Source organism: Drosophila teissieri, chromosome 3R (assembly GCF_016746235.2).
Source record: "Drosophila teissieri strain GT53w chromosome 3R, Prin_Dtei_1.1, whole genome shotgun sequence".
In the NCBI taxonomy this organism is placed as follows: domain Eukaryota; kingdom Metazoa; phylum Arthropoda; class Insecta; order Diptera; family Drosophilidae; genus Drosophila; species Drosophila teissieri.
In genome coordinates this window covers 15,818,599-15,833,379 of record NC_053032.1, presented here as the reverse complement: position 1 = coordinate 15,833,379, position 14,781 = coordinate 15,818,599, and the positions used below count along the sequence as shown (strand labels likewise).

General features: G+C 43.9%; 1 protein-coding gene across 2 annotated transcripts in view; it reads left to right on the top strand.

Annotated features, from left to right (window-relative positions):
• The first annotated feature begins 1,302 nt into the window (after positions 1-1,302).
• The window catches only part of LOC122620106 (lateral signaling target protein 2 homolog), a 34,156-nt gene continuing 20,677 nt past the window's right edge, over positions 1,303-14,781 (top strand). Inside the window, exon 1 of one of the 2 annotated variants that reach the window (XM_043797413.1) lies at positions 1,303-1,383. The gene's annotated coding sequence lies outside the window, so the exon portion shown is untranslated. Of the gene's footprint in view, positions 1,384-12,790; positions 13,153-14,781 lie in introns of those variants that run through there. The other variant, XM_043797412.1, reaches the window with a different exon arrangement.

The window sequence follows — 14,781 nt, the reverse complement described above, 5'->3', positions numbered from 1 at the left end:
TGCTGCAAAGAGTTTTCATTTTCCATTTAAACTGGTTTTCAATTGGTGGAACGTATTGGTTTAAGTTCCTGTAAAACGATCGATGAAATGAATTTTCCGAATTTTGTGAAATGTTTCGCATTTGGCTATCCTTCGAGTGATATACAGCCCAATCTGCTCAGCTTCAAGCCCCAGAACTGTGTGACTAACGCGAATTTGGCTAACCGTAGAACCTTAGGGAGCAAGTATCTTGACCTTGACACCTCTGGAGAGGTCGGTGGAAAACCGAAACCAAATCGGAAACCAACTACCCAGCTGACAGCTACGCCATATGATATCATACTGTTCTAACCGTCGATAATTTGTTTATGCTCGGTCATCCCGCCATTAGATGGATTCCAGAAACCTGCATGCTGGGAGTAAATCTCACCAAGGCTGCAGTTTAGCAGCATCTCAAGGTCGTAAATGTGCAAGGGCAATACAAATTGGCAACTAACTGGGCTCGTAGAAAACGGGGACAAGCCCATACTGTGGGTAGTACCGATGGATTTACGATCTTTGCCACGTCATAAACCATTTGGGCTCTTCTGCGCCGAGGCCAAGCAGCTACAATGCCAAAGACCATAAAAATCAATTACGACACGTTTGTCCCTCAACTTTGACATGACCATAGAAGCCATAGAGAGCTGTCTTCCCTGCTAGTTTCCTTTCCTTTCCCTTCCATTCCCTTCGACTCCATCTTCACTCTCATCTCGGCTGCTGACTGCGACTCTGACACTGAGGATTTTATGACAACTCATCATAGCGTGACATGCCTCGGATACACAGCATCTAGCATCAGCTATTCCATAAAGTCCGTCTATAATTAGTCATTAAAGCGTGCATTGTGATCGCAGAGGAAGCGGGGAGGAAGATCTCTTGCTTTCCGTTCTATCGGAGATCTTGGGTGATTAGATCGGATTGTAGACCCAGAGTGCGGATTGTGACAAACAGAAATTTTAAAGTCACTTTCCGCACAGAGAGAGTAATATCAGTACATTGCATCGGGCGTTGCCAGTGCATGGAAGACACTTTTCAGATCATACAGCTTAGTTCGTTAGTTCCTAAAGTTATTATAACATATATTATTTTTTAGTTCTTAATGCGTAACATGCCATGCGATGCAATGAGGGCCACGTTGTGGTTGGGGTTCAGTTTGAGGTTCAGTGTGAGGCTCCGTTGCGTGCTGCAGATTGCCGTGTAAATTCTCCACGCTACCATTATCTCGGCATCGACAAGTTTACAGCTCAATTGGCGTTAGTTCGTTTCTGGGATAGTTTAGCCACGCCGGATTGAGTTGCCAAACTCCGTTTGAGTTCTGGCTGCACATGGGTCGTTTTTTCCAAATTTTTGGCCAACATCCTGGTGAGTGGGTCAGCGATGCTAATTTGCTGCTAATGACGTCGGTCGACCGTCGATAATTGAGTGTGAACATTTGCCAGGTACCCGCTCGCGGTCAAGGACATTTGAAATGTTTCCGAATCCCCGAAAATATCCCGCTGCTAGGCAGCCTCAAAAACTCTCAGAAAAGTGGTCACGAATCATTCTCGCCCATTAATTCGTTGCGGTAACAAGGTCGAAACGCAAAGCGACCCACCCACAGCTGCTATTGCTGCACTCGGGCTCCTAATTTCATAAATCCTGCGCCATAAAGTTATATTTAAACATTTTCGAATATCAAACTAAATCCCAGGGAATCCCCGGCCCGTTGGGAGCCAAATGCTCTTGGCTAATGCCGCTGCCGCTGCCATCGGTGCCTCGCCTGCCCCAAAGGGGTGTAATTACCAGCCATAAAAAGCGACCTGACCGAGAGTCGACTGAAGCATGCTTTGGGTATTTTGCGCCTCGACTGCGTCAAAATATTCCAAATATTCCGACATACTCATGAACAGCACGAGGAGTAGCTGTGATACACTTGCCAAAAAGGGGCTGCAGTTGGAACAGACGCCAATTCAAGGGAGCCAATGCAAAGTCAAAAGCAATCTAGAATGAATGGTTTTATGAATGGTTTACCCCAAAATGCATTCCTCATCCAGTTGAATAATACAATACTGAAGTTCTTTTCCCAGTGCACAACTCTCTAGCTCACCTTGCAACCTCTCGTCAACGCTGTTGGTTACCTTTGACCCCTTTTCCGCGCCAGGATGCTTTAATCAAATTATGCTTCTGTAGTGAACGGTGGTGTGGCCTTGCAAGCGGAATTTTCCGCTTTTCGCAGGCCAAACATTTTTGCCAGCGCGGACATCAATTTTAATTATTTGAAGATGGAGCAGATGGAGCAGGTTTTGCATTTCACACGGCCGAGGTTAAGGTTGTGGCTTAGGAGCTTTTCCGCGGTTTTTGCCCACCCGATTAACGCAGGCTAACCAAAATCTGCTCAAAGAGATTCCCCAGCGCAAGATTTCCCAGGGAAACGAAACGAAGCGTCTTCTTCTAAGGCTGCCGCCCTGAAAATAGTTTTGAGGTAACAATTGTTTGTTTGTTTCGCAGTCAAGCATAAACATTTTGTGACAAACAATCAAACAATTTGGCCTTTGATGTTGGATCGGGTGCTCTGCTGATTTCTGGCGAAAAACTCCAACCTCAGAGGAGCCGCCGCCTGCGATGTGACTTGGTTTTATGTTTAATTGTGCCAATTGCACAATGAAGTTTTCGGCGTCTCCTGTCCCTTTGTGCACTGGCCTGTGAAAGTGTCCTTTGAGGTTTTGGCTCGTCCTGCGTTTGCTCCCTACCTGTTCGCCCAGCCTTCTGGCCTCAGATAAACGCCGCTCCAGTTGAGATAGTAGAACGATGATGACAATGTCTGAATGTCTCAATCGATCGATGCCGTCTGCCCCGTCGGTGTGCCGTCTTTGACCCCAGAATTGAGTTGTCTGAGCGGCAGGTTAAAGGATTACCTGCTTATGTGTCGACCCAAGTCCGTACGCCCAAGTCAGCACTTTTGCCTCGCCTCTTTGGAGCGGACCATCATTTGTCAGCGGCCCAAGCAGTCGAGACCAAGTCGCCTGTCACCTCCGCTGTGGTGACACCATAATTTCTCGGCTAACTCTGAATTGTGGCCTTAATTGTTTGACTGACTTGTGGAAATGGGTAACAGAATCAATGCAAGTTAGCCGGCGATTGTTTATTGACCTTTGAGCCAGCCGACAAAGCCGATCGGCTGGGATGAAACTGCCGTTTAATGGGCTACTTTAGGGCCCACAAAGGATTACGGATGGAGCGAAAGGAGCCGGAGAAGCTGGAGGAGCTGAAGAAGCTGGCGGAGCGGGAGAAGCTGGAGGAGCAGGGGCATGTGTAAGGCACCGATAAGGTTGCCTAATGAGAAGCGAAAGTGTAGCTGCTACCTTCTTCGTCTGTCCCGACCAAATTCAGGTGATAATCGATAATCAGACTCGAGCCGAGGACAATTAGTCGACGACGGGCTCAGGTGGCAAATCAATCGCGTCTAATTCATGGATTATTTCGTCTGGCATTTAGGCGAGCAAAGTGGGGTGAAAGTGATTGGATGAATGGGAAATCCTGGGTGTTATCGCTGGATATTTCACAGGAATTCCAGGATTATGTACAAAGCTGTATATTATTGTATGTATAATAGGGCTGAAAGTCTTTGTCCCTTATCCATAAGATGCACATGAAACTCCACTCCGCAACTCAACGTAGGTTGCTCTAAGTAAATTACGAGCACGAAGTAAACAGGCTTCAAATAAGTATGCTCATGAAAGCAATATCAATTACGGACTCCAATTCCATTTTATTTAAAGCAATTAACGCAGCGCGCAAATGCGATTCCATTTCCCCGAAGAGACTTTCACTTTCATATTTCTCGCCACCCCCACCCCCTCGTTTTCTCAAGGGGGGACACACTTTGTGCGAGACTGTCTCAATTTGACACTTTGCAACTTTATTTCGCAGTGCCAGCCCCCCGCCTTGGCCCACCTAGCACCCCTTTTTTTTGGCGGTGCACACAGCATTTGCCGGTACAATGTAAAGTGCCGTTGGAAAAATGTTCGAAATTTAATTAAACTACGCTACTTGAAGAGTGTTTGCCTTGGCACTTGCAAACAGCCCGTTGCCCCCGCGCGCCCGCTTTTCCGCTTTTCCAGCTGTCAGTTTTCCGCCCCTCTCCTCCCCTTTCCTCGCCCCAACCCCCCGCCACGGCAGCTGTTAAGTGAGCGTTGCCAATTTCTGCATGCGTCACTCAAAAAGCAGCAACACCAACACCAACACCAACACCAACACCAACAGCCAACCAGCCAACAACTCAACTCAACGCGACTGAACTCAACTCTTTTTTTCCGCAGTTCGGCCAGGAACCCCCTGGATTTTTGCCTCTTTTAGCCAATTTGCCGTGCTTTTGTTGTCCAATGCGACAGAAGTGGCAATTTCTAATTAAATTATTCAGTTTTTTGGCCCCGCCAGCAAAAAACCAAACTTTGATGGCAACCAAAAGGGGGCGGATACCGCTGCGGGTGGCCTTCTCACTTGCATTTGAGAGACAGTCCAGCTGTTTGCCAAGTTTCCTTATTTTAATTTGACGCTGCTCAAATTTTTATGAAATGGCTTCGCGAATATTTTCCTCGATTGCCTTTCTTCTCTTTGAGTTTGTGAAGTTTTCTTTGTTAAATCTTGGCATCCGTTGCTTAAATTTCTCATGGGTAGTATATGCTTGAACATTTCACATGTTTAAGTGTCTGTCAGAAAGTTTCTAAAGCTTTAAATATGCAACTGAAATACAAAGAAAATATAAAATAGTTGTAAAGTCAACGGGGCATTATTATTAAATCAAAAAGTAATAAACTCGAATTTTCCCGCTGCTTAAAGAACTTGAAGCAAACCCACCGTTTAGTCAGCCTGCAAAGGATACCATCATTATATCCTAATTAGATTGCGATATCTAACAATTTCACCGCAATCCGTTTGCAGCACAAAAAAGACTAAAGAAACTTTTCTTATCACATTGCCAAAAGGGGGAAAAAACTGGGAAAAATACGGAAAATTACATTTGAAGGAGGGGGTTGGGTGTAAGGGTAGAAATGGCGAAATAAAATTGCAGACGCAGTTTGAAATTGAACAACAAAAATGCATTTAGAAAATATGAAAAGAAAGGATGGGGCAAAAAGGGAGGGAGGATTCCAAGGATGGAATGGCAGATAGACAGGCAAACTCTGGGTGAAAATTGTGGGAGGAAAATCCAGAGAAGGGCGAACCCCCTGCCAGTTGTCAGATGTTGGGCCCGAAAAGTGTTTTCCACTTCTGCTGGCTGTTGTCTCGCACTGGTGCGAATATTTCCGTTTCCGCATTTGCCAAATATGTTTGCCTTGGACCCTGCCACGCCCATCCCGTCCTTACCGCCCTTACCGCCCCCTCACTCTTGTGAGACAACAAACACTCGCACTTTCGAACTCGCTTCTCTGGATTGGAGGCACAAACTTTTATGGCCATGCATCGCACATAAATGAAAGTTTTCCTTTTTTCGCCCCATCCCGGGTCCTTGTAAAATGTTGCCAAAGTGTCTTGCAAATGGTCATGTCGCAGTCCCCTGATGAGGGGAGGTGTTTGCCGGGGAGTTTATGTTGGTTGCACTTCAGCCCAAAGGTCAGCGGTCACAGGGAGTGGGTGAAATCAAAGCTTTTGTCAGGCAAAACAAGCAGACCGGGTGTGGAACTTTACTGTACTGTAGTCGACTGACTGAAATGGGAACGGAGTTAAATGAGGATAATATGTGGTGGGCCAGCAAGTTTAAGTGCGGCTTAATGTGGTTGCGAATGAAATAAAATTATTCAGGCGCACAGCTCCTTGTGGAGCACTCATCGCATGGAAATGCTAACCTTCTAACATGAAGGTTTCAGGAGAGTATAAAGCAGTTAAGAAGTTAAAATAAGTTTTAAATCAAGGCAATATTTTATGTTTTCAATGAAATGATGTACACTATGCCTTCAATTAGTTAGGCGGGCTTGGTTGCTGTTGGGCCATATGACCCATTATAAGTGGCAACTATCCATCCAGTTGATGGGCAAACTTCGCTGATGTCGCCGCATATATCTTTCCTGGCCATCGACAACTCCTCCCTCAACTGACATCCTTCCACCGGCTTCTGGGTCATAATTCCTCGCATTTCCCGCTCTCTTCCTCAACGAGTGCACTTCAATTACACGCCTGCTCCGCCCTGTAAGTTCTTAACACTTCCTTGCTGGCCAGGCCAAGTCAAGGTGGAGATGGTGGCCCCATCACGCCCACATCCACTGCCCAGTTACTCCCCCAACTTAACTGGTTGCCCCATTGAGGCTTAATAGTTTAATTGCCCGGCATAATTATGAAATGCAGCTCATCATCGGATTTCAGCTTGATTTCTTTCTTGATTTTCACTCCCTCCTTTCGCAGGCTTCTTTTCCGCTTTCTTTTTTCTCCATTCCACGGCAAAGTTGCTCGGATTGCAAATTGACCCCACAACTCTCACTTAAACTCGCCCATTTGACCATCCGCACCCCCAAATAGTCATCGAGCTAAATTGTCCTGCCGCCTGGGGGCTTTCCCTTCACTTGGAAAGATGGAAAGGAAGCTGACGGAAAAGGAGCTGGAAAAGTCGGAGGTTCATAACTCACGTCGATCGGAAAAAAGGGGACTCGGGTCAGTGAGTGTGGCAGGGGGGGAGCTGGAAAAGCTTATCTAACTGCAACAACTATAATTCGCTTTCAATTGATTTTGTTGGCACTTTTTTCACTCTTCAGCTCAGCACATTTTTCTTCATTGATTTTTCCCCTTTTTGTGTTGGACATTTTCATAAATCGTTGCCATCCCCCAGTGTTTTTCTTTCACAGGGTGGGGCTTTGACACTTGTTACTGTGTGTTGTCTGTCCAGCCCACACCAGATTTTCCGGCCTGGACAAATGTGCATTAACGCCTTTGACCTGCATTTGCCGGCTTTCCATTTTGGGGGTGGCTTTCCTTCGCTGGGGGAGTGATTGAATTTTGGTTGTTTTCGCAAATATCCTTCTGCCTTGTAATGCACAGCCGACAGCTGCTTTTTCTTCATTAGCCAAGTCAACCCTCGGCAGGAAAACCGTTTCCGTCCCTCCCCCCGCCATTCAAATGGAACCCCCTTTTCCTTTTCGCTGGCCAACGTCTTTTGTTGCTTCTTTCGGTGGTGATTTTGAGGCGACCTTTTAAATTAGTTTACATGGCTGCTTGTAATGGGTTTCTCCTGCGCCTGCTTCACTCAGTTGGGTGGCAACTCTGTTCGATTTGCTGTAATTTCATATGTCTCAGCCACAGGCGGTCTTTGCGGGCGGGTGGACCAGGGGGCGGGGTCACTGGAACCGGGGGCAATGAACTGCAAGTAGTTTTGTGGGCAAGTGGCCAGTTGGTGTGGCATTATCTGGCGGGTAGAGGTTTATTGTTTGTGTTGAATAATTTGCAGCCAACTGAATGTTAATTAGGGATCAACTTTATTATATCTAGCTTACATGACAATAGCTTCATCTGATAAACAACTTATATTTATTTGGAAAATATAACTTACTAATAAGTTTTGTGGAATTGTAACGTTGCACCTCGATATGTACAAAAGTACTTAAATTAAAGCTCCTAATTCAACACCTTAAACTGGAATCCCCAATAGATCAGGCTTTTAGCAGTTGCACACCGCCCATAAACTGCTGTTCTCTGGATTTCTTTGCAGCCAAGTTCGCCATAAATAGCAACTACTTACAGGACATAAAACACACCTCTGTGTGTGCCTGACCCCGAACAATTTATGGCCGCCACGATAGCAGAGTCGCCACAAAAGGGGGTTTTGGGGCTGAGTGGCGAGTGGCGAGTGGCGAGTGTAATTATCAGCGGCATTAACACCTTTAATTACGGCCAACTGCAGTATGGAATGTGGGCCAAAACAGGCGAACGCCTACCAATGGCGGGGAAATGGCCATAGTGGGCGTCGTTGAGAGCTGGCTAAAAATGGACCAGCTGAGTATGCAAATCACTCCCCACAGCCGAACGCAGCCACTCGCATTAAGGTCGCAGATCGGACAAAACAATAAGGAAGCCCAATGCCCCACATGGACATTAGAATAATGCAACAAAAGCGTATCAAGGATATGCATGCGAGTGTAGAGGGCCCCAGGATGCAGGGATGCCAGGATGGCAGGATGAAGGCATGGCAAAGAAAAACCATTGGCAAATATGCTGAAAACTGGACACAGTTGGAGAGATTTTGGGATTAGTTGCGAAAGTCCCCTCGACGCGCCCACAAAAGGTGACACAGTTGGGCGCTGATTTACGAGCCATATATATCTGCAATATATGGGGGACTAACAACTATATAGCTATGTTGCTATCTTTGTAAAGTGCAGAGAAAAAATCGAAAACAGAATAAACATAACAATAAGCCACAAGAGCAGAACATTTTTCGAACTTATAGTTAAGTTAGTTCTGTGCTGTGAATGGCCGGAAATTGCTGTAACGTGTTTATGATTTCCTCGATTTACGTTTGTAGCACAACTATTTGTTCAGTGCACCTATGCTGCGTGTGTTTTCCGCTTCTGGTGACTTTGCATATTCCACTTGGGCGGAAATTTATTAGAAGAGGTCGAAAAACTGTAAAGTCATGTGCCGAAGGACGTGCAGGACACACTTGCACACCTCCAGTCGGCAACCTGTCCCCAGCTCCACCCCTTTACCCCTTTCCCTACCTCTTACCCTTTCCCCACCCCTTTCCCTTTCAAACTTCCGTTTCCCGATCCCGATCCTGACCGCACCGCATATATACATATGTAGATACATATATCTTACCGCTCTTTGTATCTTCCTGCCACTCATGCATATGCAAATTGCACTGGCTGGCCATGTGACCCAGTTTGATTGTGGGCGTACAGCCCTCCTCCCTTTGCCTACGCCTACCCAACACCCCCACCACCCCCTCGTCCTTGCCTCGCCAGCACCCACAATTCGTGCCTCGTTTTGTTTGCGTATTTTTCCCCATTTTGTCGCTGGAGCCCGCCTGCCGTTTCCCATTGTCGATTGTTTTTGCCTGTTGATGTTTTTGCATGACAAACAAAAATTATAATTGCACTTGAAATTGGCACATTGGGGCGGGCTGGGTGCGTTTGTGTTATCTCACACGGGAATTGTGCGAGATCATTCGAGAGATTATTTCAGAGTTTCATTTCCCTGCTTGCTGCATGCCACAAAGGGAATGCGTAGAACCTTGAACTACATAGATTGGCAGAACTCCCTACGAAGGTCAGAAAGTTTGTGAGTGATAACGATAAGATATGAGCACTGCCTGTTTTCTTTCGATAAAAATGCAGCCATTTTATCTTAAGTTTGCACTCTTCAATGGTAAATCATTTCATTGAAGTTTAGATACTTTACTTTCCAGTTTACAAAAGATATTCGTGTTTTTTTAGACCCAAGGAATTTATTGCAATTAATGTCTGTAAACTGTTGTATTCTCGCACAACTATATTATTGTTCCATATTATTGTTTTGTGGAAAAAATAATATTTTTCTTGGACCTAATGAAGTTGCAGCAATAAATGTCAAATGTGGAGGGCACACGAACAGCTGTAAAGTAAGCAAAATTTCAATTGAAAGGGGAAGTGGATGGTTTGCAGGATGCCCAGCCCAATCGCAGGGAATCATTAACAGGACCTCTTTTCAGGGGCAGGGAATCGGGCTCAAACCCAATCTAAACGTATTTATGCAGATGGTTTTGAGCGTTCCGAAACATTTTTGGCTGGCTTACATTTTCCGCACTCAGATTCTAATATTCTAATATTCACGTGCGTGTGTGGGTGTCTTTGTGTTGGGTTTTTGTTGAACACATTTTTCTCCTCCTGCCGTTTGTGGACCGTATCACTTTGACAAACATGCAGATTATCCCGGAATTATTAATTATTGTATCTGCAAACAAGCCTCGCCGTCAGCTGTCTTGTCGTGTGTTCACGTGAGAGGAGCTGATATACATATGTACATAAAAGAGCATTTTGTATTTTGAGTTTTTGGCAACTGGCAAACAGGCTGGCTAATTGGCAGACCACGTGAGATTCGTTATCTAAAATGTGCAGGGCAACGTTAAAGAGTTCTGTGTGAATATTTTCATTTAATAAAACTGCAGATGAATTATATTGCACAGGCATAAAGCTACATTTATCTTATAAATCATTTTTCCATTGTAAAGATGAAATACAAAATTCTTGATTCCAAGTACTTTTATACATGTTTTATAAGTGCTGTGTGCCAGCAAATACTTTGAAAACTATTGTGCCCACGAGCTACTTTTCAGCACTCGCATTTTCATCCGAAAGATAAATCTAAGCTCATAAGCATTTGGGATCTTTTGCAAAATGTTTATTTTGGCTGGAGCAAAAGTTATTTTTTATGCATTTTGTATGTACATGTATATGTACATATATGATATACTTTTAAGTCGCTCTGCTTTTGTATCTTTGGTTTGGCAATTTCTCAAGAGTGCTGGCAGCCTTAAGATACTTTTGAGTTTGCATCTTTTTTGCGGTTTTGCTCCAAAAGTTCTTCGAGTTTTCCGAATGTGCGTGTGGTCGCCATTTCCCAGCCTTCCCCGCAGTCCTCCCCCCTTCGCTGGTCAATCACTTAATGCGCCTTTAATTTGCGTGGCCTTTTCTGCTTTTAAACCCCAAGTTGCAGGGAATGAGCCGCTAATGTGTTTCGGTTTGCTCCCCGGGAAACGGGCAAAGGCAAACATATCACTTGACGCGCCTAATGAGTCTGGGAGGGTGGACTTTCCAGGGGGTGGGATTTTCCGAGGGGGGCAGCATGGATATTGCCGTTAGCGACTTTGACTAAGTTGCGGCCAAGAGCATTTGTCGCTGCTGCTGTCGACAAATAACTATTTATAAAGAATTTCCCTCCTTTCTGTAAACAACTTGTGCTTGCACAGAAACAAAAAGTTGTTTTAATTAATTGTTCTTCATTATATTGAAAGAAAGAAATAATACATTTTTAATGTTGTTACCTTTGATGAATTATAGATGCTGATTTATTTGTTTATATTCAAACTGCAGTAGCTTTTGACATTGGAATTTATTATATTTGACCTTAAAATATTTTAAAGGAAATTCCTTGAAGTGTAGTCCATTCAGAAGATAGGCCCAACATTTTCCACTCTCCACCTAATTTTTTCATCTGCTTTCAGCAACTGGCACAATGGAATTGCATTGAAAACAAACAGTTAAGAATGTTTATAAACAAAACACAGAAGGAATGCTGTGGGTGGGAGGCGTATGAGTGGGCGGGGCTGGGGCTGGGGCCAAAGTGGCGCAGAAGGTGAAAGTATAACGATAAACGTAAACAGTAAGTGGAGGTGCGAAAAAAATGCGTAAACACAAATCGCATTGCAACAAAAAAAGAGTGTGCACCAGCCAGCAACATGTTGCTAAGGCACCAGCAACTTCAACAAACAAATAAGAGAGAGGGAGAGAGAGAGCGCGCGAGAGAGCGAGTTCATTTTCGAAGTTTGAACTTCGAAAGAGAGTTCGTCTTGTGTGATAGTGATATGAAAAGTAACATTGAATTTTCATGCCGGCTGCTGTTGTTGTTATTGCACTTTTACATGCAGCAGAAAAACAGCAACAAAGAATAAAAAACCAGGAAAATGCTGAAATCGCTGCCTCCCCCTGTTTTCACCACCACTCCCACCAGACATTGACCTTGATAGTGGTCGTTGTTTTTGTTGCTCTTCTTCACTTGACTGAACGACAAAAAGTTGATATTTCAGCTTACCGGCAAATAAAAATGGAAATCGATCCCGATATGATAAGGTATAATTTAGTTTCTTTGGGACACTCTCGAATGATGCATTTTTAATGGGCAGGTGCAGTAATTGATACGCTTAGTGGAGTAATTTAACGAGCTTATTATTCGAAAGCCAAATGCTAAATCTGTTTTCAATCAAGAGTCATACTTATTATCGCATGACTCCTTTTTAATTTTTGTGTTTTTATGTTTTGAGGAAAACAACTAAAGAATTTTATCTCCAAATTTAAGCAACATGTAAGGAAGTTGAGTCATTATTATTCACATTTTTATAATGGGTTTGGCTTTTCTCAAATACGATTATGATGTTCATCGCGTTATCGAGTGTCACATTATCACAGCTAAGGAACTACCTATTTCTCAAAACTTTCCATAAAACACCTTAATGGGCTTGCTAGATAAATAAAACAAGAACAAATAGCAATAGTAAACAAGTGTGTCCATGACACTTAAATGTTCTTTTGTGTAACACCTACATTAAATTAGAATGAATAAGAAATTAAAAAAATTCTTCATGATGGCTGTGTGATTTGTGTATCTTTTGGCAAAAGCACGAGTTCAATGACAGGTTTAAAGTATAATGCAAGGTAAACAAATATTAGGCATTCCTTGGGTGGAAATAACCGAGCTCAGCAGAGGTAATTAAATAAAAAAATAGGTAAGCAATTTTTGGAGTACATTTATTTATGTTTTTCATCGGTGTCGGCAGCAACATGAACAATTTTCCAGCGCCAGCGAATGGCAACTGCAACGAAAATGTGCGAAAATGCCGATTAGAATGAGCCCGAGTGCCCAAGAGTTCATCCTCTCTCGGGAAAGTTCATTTCCACGAACTCTCTCTCCATTCGGCAGCCGAAGTCGATGTTGCTGTCGTGCTGCTGCCGCTGCAGATGTTGCAGATGTAGCGGCCGTCGTCAGTCACTCGAAACGAATTTGGAATTCAGTTTTTGACTCGACGTCGCAGTAAACGGACGTGAGTGTCTCGCGTGTTGCCACCAGAATCGAAAAGAAAACTCTGAACGGAATACGAGACTTTTTTCAAGATATGTGAATCACTAGTGGATTACTGAAAACGAAAATAAATACCAGCGAATATAATAATCACAAATTACTAGCAAACGATACGCGCGCCGTGCAAACAAATTGTAATAAATATAATACCACAAATATTCTGTGTTGAGTGATACTCCAAAAGTTGTCAAAAATCAAAGCGAAATTCGCCAGGCAATACATTGGATTAATAATTGGCTTGAAACCGATTCGATTAGCTAGCAAAAGACAAGCAGAAACAGTTTATCAAACCACTTGACAAATATCCGTTGGACTATAAAAGCAGAAAAGCGGGTAAGTGGGCAGGGAAATGGGAATTGGAATTGGAAAATGGGAAATCAAACCTGGATATGCCGCAGAGAAATTGAAAACTTTTACGCAGCGGATTAGTTGGCGATTTGGGTTGAGCCCCTGAGCTTCTGTAGGCGAGTGACAATCTTCTTAGCGCAGATCAACGGAATTTCCCTTTGATTCGGAAATTACAACATTAAAATATGTTTAGAGTTCGGTTTTCTAATCCTCGGAGTGGAGTGTGGTGACTAATTGAAACGCACAGAAAACCCATTCCGGAGGAGTGAGGCCGTAAAAAGTGAGATTTATGGGAGGAAGTTGGGGGAATTATTCAAATAAGCAAGTGAAGGATTATATCCCATCCGATCCGATTCGATTCGATTTGATTCGATTCCAAACAAAATTCCCCGAAAGTGTGCGATGTGTCTAGCAAACAGATATGTTGTTTATCCATATAAAATTACAGCCGAGTGATGAGTGAGTTTTGTGGAAACAGCAGATAGCCGTGCCAGCTATCAGTTGTGCCATAAGTTGTGGCATCAGTTGTGCCATGGAGCCCAGAACTCTTGTGGCGACCCATGTGGCTCCAAGAGAATGTAAACAAATCATCTCTGGGTTTCGCTGGGGCTGCGGCTTCTTCCGTTCTTCAAAGCGAAGCAGCCGCCAAAGAGCCGGGAAAATAAAGAGGAGAAAAGACCGAGAGGGACCTTTAATTATAACCAAATACTAGTTGAGGCGACACCTTTGTTTACCTGCATTCTCGAGCGCTGTGTTCTTCCATGTTCCATTCTGTAAATTTGTTTAAATTATTAGCAAGCGCGCAACAAGTGCAGCCAGTCGAAGTTCATTATTTCGTTATTTGATTATTATGCCCGATTCTGCGGCGTGTAAATCCTTTGGTAAATAAGTAAAGTATCCAAGTATCCCCCGCCTGTCGACGGCGTAACTCATAAATTCACGCAAAATAAAATTTATGCCTCGTTGGGGAGTGGGGGGAGTCGGACAAGAAGATGTACGAAGGATCGCGATAAGATCTGGTCTTAAATGAGTTGTTAAACGGGAATCGTGGCCGCCATGGATATAAATAATAATAACAACTCGATCTGGAGTGGCGTGGGTAGGTCGAAAAGTCCCCGGACAAGTGAACTGCTTGGTCAACTTCGGTCACAATGGCTCTGAACTCTGAGTCCAGAATCTCAATCGGTTGGAGTCGTGTGAATCATGTGAATCATGTGAATGGGAAGCATTCTACCTGTTTGGCAAATTGAATTTTAATTCGGAATTGAGTTGTACACATGTCGGCCCTTTTTCACAGGATTTCCGCTTGCTGTTTAGCCTTTTTTCGAATGAAATCCCTCGCCACAAAAGCAATTAGTATGCCAAGCGTGTGCCGCCTGAAATTTATAAGCCAACTGACTTTCCACCGTAGCTGAAACATAAATTTCAGTAAAAGTGTCTTCTGCTCTAGTGCACAGAAAGAAGTATAGGTATAGGTATAGGTTTTTTAACTCGCTGTACCAGTGATGAATATTTGAGTGCGAACAACAGTGGCTAAAAATATCTTATTTGCTTTCTGCGGCGAGGCTGCATCAAAGAACTTAGTTCATTGAATAGCGCTACTTATGGCAATTT